The following is a 9887-nucleotide window of genomic DNA, read 5'->3' as shown; positions in this document are numbered from 1 at the left end:
CAGTTAAGAAGAGAGAAGATAGGATTACTGATGATGACTAATGATAATGGTAGCTAGGTGTCACACGGGGGGTGTTGCGTTTTAGGGCTGCTGAGTCAGCGATTCAAGTTATAAATATCTTAAACGAATAATTATGAAAATTGGATATATATAAACACAAGTAATACTATATATAGGGTTAAATATATATGAGTTACCAATATAAATGACATTAGGAACTTAATGATAAAAGGTATATGATGGAGCATTAGCAACTCTAAACTCATCAAAGAGTACCGATATTTACTTATATCAGCGGATATCGAACTCGATAAGGATAATAATAAAAATATTATTATTATCTAAATTTTATTATAACTATGACAGAAAAAATAAATAAATAATATAATAATAAAATTATATTATCATTTATTTTATTTGCAGGTTTTGAAACGACTAAATAAAATTAATCACTAAAAAATTAAAATTTCGTTTAGTTACAAAAAATCAGGATGTTATATAGAGTCCCTAATGCAAGAGCTCAAGCAGGAGTTAAAGTAGATTCAATGGATGCGGTATCAGATGGCGGTGTACTATGACCAGATACGCGCTGGTGGCAGCGCCACTGCTTGAGGGGGCTCCTCATCCTTTGCATAGGAGCCAAGACAGACACCGACATCACCTAGACCGCCGCCTCAGCAGGACCAGAAAAATGACAACGATGATGATTATTAGGACCCATAGGAATTAAGGTTTTGTTTTACCTTGTTTACCAGTATTTTATCTCTTGAATATTTCTCTTGTACTTGTTATTTAACAATATAATGGACTATTTTTATTAAAAATACTATTTTATTTTCATTAATTAGGATTTGACTATTAATTATTGACATATAATGATAGTATATCGGACTCTAACATGTTCAAAAAAAAAGTTTATGATTACCATCGAATTTACCACAAGATAACTTTGATCGTAATAAAGTGAGAACAAGAATACATGGCACCAAAGTTATCCTCGAAAATTATTCGATGGTGATCAAGTCCGATGCTAAATTTGACGATAATAAATTTACTGGCAAATCTTTTTCATAATTTCGCCGGTAAATTCTACGGTACTTAGCAAATTTTTTGTAGTGATAAAGACCTCACAACACTTTTATCACGTGTATTACTCGAATTAGGACACTCGTGTTTGCACTCAAATTATGACTTTTTTTCCCTCTCTTGAGCTCACCACTATTAACTATTGTCTTCTTTCACTCTTAGATTGCTTTGAATAAGTTGCACTTCAAAAATCAAGAAAAAAAAGATCAAACTAAGATAATTCTAATAATAGAAATTTTCAATTTGACAAGAAAATAGATTATATGACAAGAATACAAAATAGGGATATACACTTTTCTAAGTTTAAGAGAAACCAAAAAAATTTTTCAATCCCAATTGATATCTAAGAGTAATTTAAAATAAATATGAAATTTTGAATGCTTATAAAGTGAAATCAACAACTTTGTTAATTGCATGACATTCTCTTCCTCTTTTTAATTTTTTTCATACTGTATTTTTTAACAACACCACCTCTTTTTTTTTTGAAATTCTCCTTTTTTTTCATGCTTTTTTTCTTTTTTGAATTCTCGAGTTTTTTTTTTTTTTTGAAAATGACTTTAAAGTAAAATGGCATAAACAAAAGATAAAACAAAAAAATAAACAAAAACCCTAGAACGTGTAAATAAATAAGAATTTACCTACGAGCTGTAATTGATATTAAATGATAAAAATAACGAATAACAAAAGACACAAAGGAAACACTAAGAAAGATAAAGGTTTTTCTATTAGACATATAAGAAATTTGTCCTTAACAACCTAGGTCACTGGAAAGATTTTTTTTATTAGACATTCGAAGAACCTATCCTTGATAACCTAGATCAAAGAGATGAAACTAAAAGAATTACTTTAGGGTGGATTCTTTAATTTCTTCGTACAACAAGCAAAGTAAATCACTCACATCACTTGTACGCATAAAAAAACGTACATAAAAGCACTCATAAAATTTATTCATCAAAAGCGGCATAAAATGTCTTACAACTTGCTTAAATAGATCCCTTAAGTAGCATTTATTTTGAGGTACTGAGACAGAGATTGGGAGACTGAGACTCAGTATCATGTTTGTTGGTTTAGAGATTGGTACTAAAATTTCTGTCTCTGTCCCTAAAATTTCAGTATTTCAGTACCTCCAAAAAGTAGGGACACAGGGGACTAAAATTTTTAAAGATGGAGACTGAAACTTTAAAAATATTTTATACCTAAAATATCTTCATTTCAATTAATTAAGTCCAATTTTACCCTTTGTATAAATTAAATTAGAGTTTCATTCTTGTTTTAATTTTTGTCTCCCACTTTGCACCAAACAGAATACTGAGATTTATTTCAATCTCTGTCTCTTAGTCTCTGTCTCTCAGTTTCAGTCTTTCCGTCTCTATCTCTCCACCAAACACTATCTAATTGATCAGTCTAAAAGTGGGTCAAATCTTTTTAAATAAAACAATAAATCTAAAATTAAATAAAAGATATAATTCTAAATTAGCTCTAATTAATTTAAATCAGATTTAATTTTATTAGATTAGATCAAATTTAATTTAAATTTAAAAGCTTAAAAAATACTATTAAACAAATCACAGTAAAAAGTTTGACAAGCTCTAACAAAAAATTTAATTTAATTTTAATTAAATAAATTTGAATTTTCTTCTGTAGCATGAAATACTAATAAAATTTTATAAAATTTAAGACTAACAAATGTAATTGGAATAAACTCTTTTAATTTTAACACATTATTCCCCCAGATAAATAACTATTTTTAAGCTAAGTAACTATTTTCATGAATACGTTGATATATCAACCGTGAAATAAACACCCATGAGCATACGTGCATAAAATGGATTTTATGATGAAAGGAAAATCCTTTATTTTATTTTGTTTTGTTTTCCTTAAAAAAATTAGAATAAAATTAAACGAATTCCTATATATTCGATGAACTCTCCAAAATCAAAATATGAAAATATAATTTGATTATATGAATAATCGATTCTATATCTAGGGTATGTCTAAAACGAGCACAACCATTATGTGCTTATTGAATGCGCCACATTTATATCGACCATTAGATTTGATTAGATGAAAATCAAAGGCTAATATGAAAGAAGAGTATTGATGGACTCATATTTACTTATATTAGTAAGACCTAAACTAATCAAGCTTACGTAATTAAAAATATAAAACATATAAATACAAAAAAATAAAAGTATTTTGGAAATATTATGACATTTGTACACTAATTATATATATGGTAAATTCTACTCTATTCTTTATATTTTAACATGTAAATTACCCTATATGACATGTCACTTTTTAATTGGTTGTTATGTTAACTATGATTAAGCTATTTTGTAATTAAAAAATTATTTAAAAGAATAAATGCATAATTTGGTAAAATACTAAAAACTGAATATTTGCTCTCTACAACCTCGTTGTTTCTCTTTCTGATTACTCTTCTGTGTTGATTTCAATTTGTAGTGAATCTGTGATTAGTTGAAGATAGTGTATTTGGTCGTGCTACTATTTTGTAGTTCATATAATTTCGTGTGACATATAAATTCTTGATTATCAGGATACATTAATCTATGATTTAGGGTTGTGATAGATAATTATTGCATATATTAAAATGATGCTTGAATTAGATATGTATTTGATCCATCCGTCTATTAGAATTCAAATTGGACTATATCAATTAGATCAAAGCTGTTCTTTGGAATGGCTATGGATCATTGGATCGTACACAAGATCTGTTGCATTAGATATTCAAAAGATACTTGCATCTTTACTCTTCGTCCTGCTTCGAGTTACAGTGTATGTTCCTTCAACGCTCTTTGAGTGATGAAGGAACAGTGGAAGGGAGGAAATATACTTCAGTCAACAGAGAATATGTTTTTCAATAGAAGAGTGGAACGAATTTAAGTAATAATGATTTGGTAAAAGAATATAAATTTACTTTTTAATATTTACAAAAATTATGATATTCTGTATTTATTAGAGTCCATCAATGCTCTTCTTTTATATTAGCCTTTGATTTTCATCTAATCAAATCTAATGGTCGATATAAATGTGGCGCATTCAATAAGCACATAATGGTTGTGCTCGTTTTAGACATACCCCTATATCTAAACTAAAATAACTATTGTAGCATTATCTTGATGAGTAGTGCTACACATACAAGTCATTTGAGTTTACAAGTCATATAAGTTGGGCCGAACCACACGCACTACTCAACAGTTTTCATAGCGTGCTTCACGTTCCTCCTCCTCCTCCTCTTCCTTCTTTTTCTCTTCTTCTTTGTGTTTCTCCTCCTTTTTCTTCGTGTGTTTCATCTTCATCGTCATTTTTTTATTACTGTTATTGTTGCTGCATTTTTTCCCTCTTTCTCTTTCTATTGATTTTGCAACATTATGTATTTTTTTCTTTTTTGTTTGATTTTTTCTCCCAAGAAGAATTATAAGAAAACGAAATAAGAAGACGAGGAAGAAAAATCAGTAGAAGATGAGGAGGAGGAAGAGGAAGAGTTTTGAATTATGCAGAACTTGTCAGAATAAAAATACACCTAAAATTCTTTAAAATACACCCAAATATCTTTGTGTTACACCCAAATATCTTCGTGTTACACCCAAATTTGCTGCAAACACAGAAAAATGTTTCCTCTAATGCTGCATTTTTCTTCTTCTTTTTTTCCTTATTTCTTTCTTTCCTTTAGTTAAATAAATGTAAGTTCATCCTCTTCCAAGTAATTTTGTGTAACGACCCAACTTTCAATACGTCATGATTGTACCAAAAGTAAGGCGTTACTAACCTGTTTTCCTTATTAACTATTTAATATTGAGCTTTAGTTCGATATCGCGTTTTAACCTTTAATAAAATGCCAGAATATTGTTTTCAACTCATGACAAATCATATACCAAACATCACCAAGTAATAATAATCACATAGTTACTAATAATAAAAAATCTTATACAAGTAAATCAAAATAAAACTCAGATACAACACCTATCCCTCTGTATAAAATAAAAATCTTAAGCAATAAGCGAGGGAACTCTATGAAAATAACTTAACTCATAAATAAAGTCAATAATTACCCGCAGCTTCAAACTGAATCTTCGAACCTGTGTCACTGAAAGGGTGGAAGATATAGGGGTGAGAACAAACCACACGTTCTCAGTAGGGACGGAAATACCATCAAAGCAAAGAAATACTTGCAAATAGAATTAGTTTCATTTTAAAAGCAGTTTATCCTTGAAATAACCCTTTAAAAGAAATGCTTTAAAGAAAGTATTACTTTGAAAAGCCGTAAGAAAACTTCTTTAGTTTACAAAATAGCACGGTGAATAGTTTAAAATTGAAAGGACCACAGGCATGTCTATAGGACTCCCTACCCAATAACTTATCCCATTCAAATCCGAAATCGGTATAACCACAACATACATTCTCAAACTTTTATCCAACACTCCTCTCAGCCTATCTCTTTTCATTACCATAGTTTATCAACGTATAATTCAACGATTCAGTGTTAAACTCAGCTTTCAACAAACATCTCATCATCAACATCAAGTTACAACCCTCAGCGTCACCACCGCCAGTATGAAGGACCCCTCAGTTGTCAAACACAAACAAGACAAAGCAAGGCATACACAATTAGAGAGTACAGATAGAGCAATTAGGTCAATTAGCAGATATATGCAATTATTCAATTAGGCAAACCCACAAATAAGATTCACACCCAAACAATACACACAAATGCAAATAATGCATGCCTGTCCTATGACTGATGATATCATCTGTCGGTTATATAGCCAGCCCGACACGTCCTGGTAGCTAACCATGGAGTGAAACACCTATTGCGGAGCAAGTGGGTTTGAGCTACAACCCCCCTTGCTACTACCCGCTCAACCCAGAGCCAGTGGAATAACCACTACTGCGGCTACCACCTAGGCGAGTGTTTAGAAACTCAACCTGGAGCGAGTGGAATAACCACTAATGCCGCTACTACCCAGGCGTCACAATCTCTGACCTGGAGCAAGCAGGACGAACCACCATATATCCTTGCTACTGTCCAGGGTCTCACACATACATTCATTCAGCTTAAATCAATCATCATGGTTATCAAATCTCAAACATTGACCTGGAGCAAGCGGGACGAACCATCATCCTTGCTACTACCCAGGTATCACAATCAGAATCATATTCAATATCATTTCATAATCATAATCAATCTCATCATCGATCTCATTCTCAATCTCGTATTCAATCTCATTCTCAATCTCATATTCAATCTCAATCTCAATATTCAATCTCATTCTCAATATCAATATTATTAAACTCGCCTATCATCATCCTTCATCATCATATTTAATTACCATTTATCATCACAATCACTTTCAACCTCAAGCATAACTTTCAAACTCACACTCCTATTCCCAAACCCTTGAATTTATATTTAAAATTACTGTTTTAAAGTCTTTGACTAGTTAACAAAAATCTCTTTTCGGTATTATGAAAAATCGAATAAGCTAAAATCACAGCTCAACCAAATCATAGAAATCCGATTTTCTTTGAAATCCCTCAGAACATCCATTTTCGAAATCTTAACCAAATCAACTCCAAATTCTTAGAAAATTTTCGGCAGCACCTCCCCTAAAAACTAGAATTTGCCACCCATCACGGGTCCCCTCTTTTTAATCCTCAACACAACTAAAACCAGCCTTTTAATTTAACAATTCCAAATCCATTATTCAAAACCATTTATTATCAATTTCTATCTAAATTCCAAAATCAGTGCATTCAATCAATTTTTACCAGAAATTCAGGAATCGACCAATTCGATAACAAACACAACATATCAATCTCAATAGAAAATCATTTATATCACAGACATTTATCTATTTGCATTAATCTACTAAACTTATCAGGTATTCAAAGCCTGAAACATTTTTTTATTAAAACAAACCCCTACCTCAAAGTCGAACCCTTTAAAGTTAACGCGTCAAGAGTCCCCTTTCTATTCTTAACTCGCGGCAGCAACCTCAGTGATTCCCAGGCAATCTCAACAGCGACAATCAAGGTTCACAGCAACGACGACTTATCTGACGTAAGTTGGGATTAATGAGTGTTAGCAGTAATAACAAGCAAGCTTGAAGCAGCACAAGTGGCAAACCAGCATTCAGTTAGAGAATTAGTTACAATCAGAATCTTCTAGAAGAAGTTTGTTAGGCCTTAGTTAACCAAATCAAGTTACCCACCAACTGTATATATATATATATATCTGTAGAACTTGCAAAATAATAGAGGCTAATTCATTTCTCTGAAGAAACACTAATCAGTTTTTCTCTCTTCACTTCTCTGTTCCTTTTCTCTCTGCACTTCTTCATTTCTCTGCTCCTTCTCCACTTTCTTTCACTTCAAGCTTGATACCCCCACAATAAGAAATGGATATTAAATGAAATTAGAACATAATTGTTAATAGAGCATCGCGGTAACAAGGAATGAAACCAATTAGTCTCACCACGAGAAACGAAGCGAGACGACATTGCAGCAGCTTTCATTTTAATCATACCATTTCTGAAACTCAATCCTGAGATATTAACATTACAAAATTCTCAATAATTGATAACGGAATGCTAACACCAAGAGTTCGAAATAAAATATACTTATGATAATAGCAGAACGGACGAGCCACAATCCCAAACTGACCTGGCAGCAGCTCCGATAGCGGCCAGAAGCTCCGGTGGTTCAACTGTAACAACCACGCAGCGTAAAAAATCTCCCCGAAATCCAAAAGAACATAAACCAAACTTAAAACCCTTACTGGCAGTGTTTCTCGGTGACGGCAGTGGCGTTCTCCAGTGGCAGAGGCTCGACCGCCCACCCTCAACAGTTGCGACGGGACACGCGACGGTGGCGGCGACGGCGGGATTCGTTGACGGTGACGCGAACAGCGATGCCTCCTTCCTCGCGTCGCACTCCTCCTCCGTCAGTCTCCCTCTCTTCGCGCATTCTCTCTCCTCGGATCTACCATGGATGACGGCGACTTTGGCTTGCAGTGAGGACGACGATGGCGGCCTCAGCAGTGGCGGCAGCGGCAAGATGCGACGGCAGTGGTGGCTGGTCAATGATGACGACGCAGGGGCAGTTTCTTCCTCTCCTATGCACGCCACCCTCTTTCGTCAGTCTCTCTTCGTGAGCTCAAGCACGACAGCGACGTGGTGAGTATAAACGGCGGTGACCCCTTCGCAAACTCCCTTTCCGGCGCATCTCTCTTCTGCGATGGCACGGCTGGCAACGACGCACTCTTCTCCGTGCGTGTGTGTTTGATTTGTGTGTGCCGCTGAGAGTAAAGAAGAGGGGGTTGGGGTGTGGCGGCTGAGGGTGAGGGAGAAAGGGTAAGAGTGTTGTGTTAGAGTTTGAGAGTAGTGTGGGGTAGTTTAGGTAATTTCACTAAAAGTAGGGTTAATAGTATAATTTCATAAAATAATTAGAAAGATAAAATAATAATCAAAAACCAAATTAAATATAAAATCTCTATCTTTAAAATACCTTCCCATTACAATTTATTAAATTATTTCCATTCAAATACCAATTTAATAAAACTTAGAGATAAGTAAATTAACTCTCTTTTATTTATAAAATAAAGTTAAAATCTAGATATTAAAATTAAGACATATAAAATATTTATTATTTTTCAATTATAAGAACTCTAAATTATAAATAAGAATTAGTCTACTTGTATACGAAAATCTCTAAAAATATAATCTTAATTAAATATAATAGATCATAAATAATTTATTAATAACTTTTTAAAATCCGGGGTCTTACATTTTGCAGCATTATGTGTTTTTTCTTCTTTTTTGTTTGATTTTTTTTTTGTTTTTATTCTTGTTAAGAGAGTAAAACAAGAAGAAACTTGAGAAGGTAAAAAAAAGGAAAAGATAAATAAGAAAAAAAGAAGAAGAAGATAGTGATGATGATGAAAAAAAAGCAGTAGAAGATGAGAAAGAGGAAGAGAAAGAATTTTGAATTATGCAGAACTTATCAGAATAAAAATACACCCAAAAATTCTTAAAATACACCTAAATATCTTCGTGTTACACCCAAATTGACTGCAAATACAGAAAAATATTTTTTCAATGCAGAACTTTTACATTATATTCAATTCAACCCATAAACGATGGAACATTATTCACCTATAGAATCATAAACTACTAACGAAAAAATTAACTAGAAGAAATTCCAATGAAAAAAGAAGGAGGAAGAGGAGGAAGAGGAAGTGGTGGTGTTGATGACGACGATAAAAGGTGCCGTGAAGAACGCGCGGTAACGGCTCGAAGCGCGTGAATATAAATGATTTGTAAAGACTTGTATGGAAAAACGCTTGTATATAGAGAATTATTCTATTTTGATACAGGTAAAGTATATTTTTTGTCTTTAATGTTTGTTATTTTTTTTTAAACCCCTAATATTTAATTTCATTCAATTTTGTCCCTAATATTTCCAATTGATTTAATTTTGTCATTAATATTTTTTATTTGTTTCAAAACTATCTCTGAATTTTTCAATTTTATCTTTAACATTTTATATGAAGTTAAGATTGAGAGGTAATTTTGATGCAAAGTGAAAACATTAGAAATAAAATTGAATATAGTTAAATGTTAGAAATATTTTTGAAAAAAATTACAAATATCAAAGACAAAAAATATACTTTATCCTTTTGATACGTAAGGAATCCTTAATATTGATCTTTTAAATATGATTGCTTTTCCTAAATTATATACTATTCAAACACATACAAAAAATCAATTAATCTAAAATAA

Source organism: Arachis ipaensis, chromosome B08 (genome assembly GCF_000816755.2).
Source record: "Arachis ipaensis cultivar K30076 chromosome B08, Araip1.1, whole genome shotgun sequence".
Taxonomy (NCBI): Eukaryota; Viridiplantae; Streptophyta; class Magnoliopsida; order Fabales; family Fabaceae; genus Arachis; species Arachis ipaensis.
Note: the sequence above shows the minus strand (reverse complement) of the source record.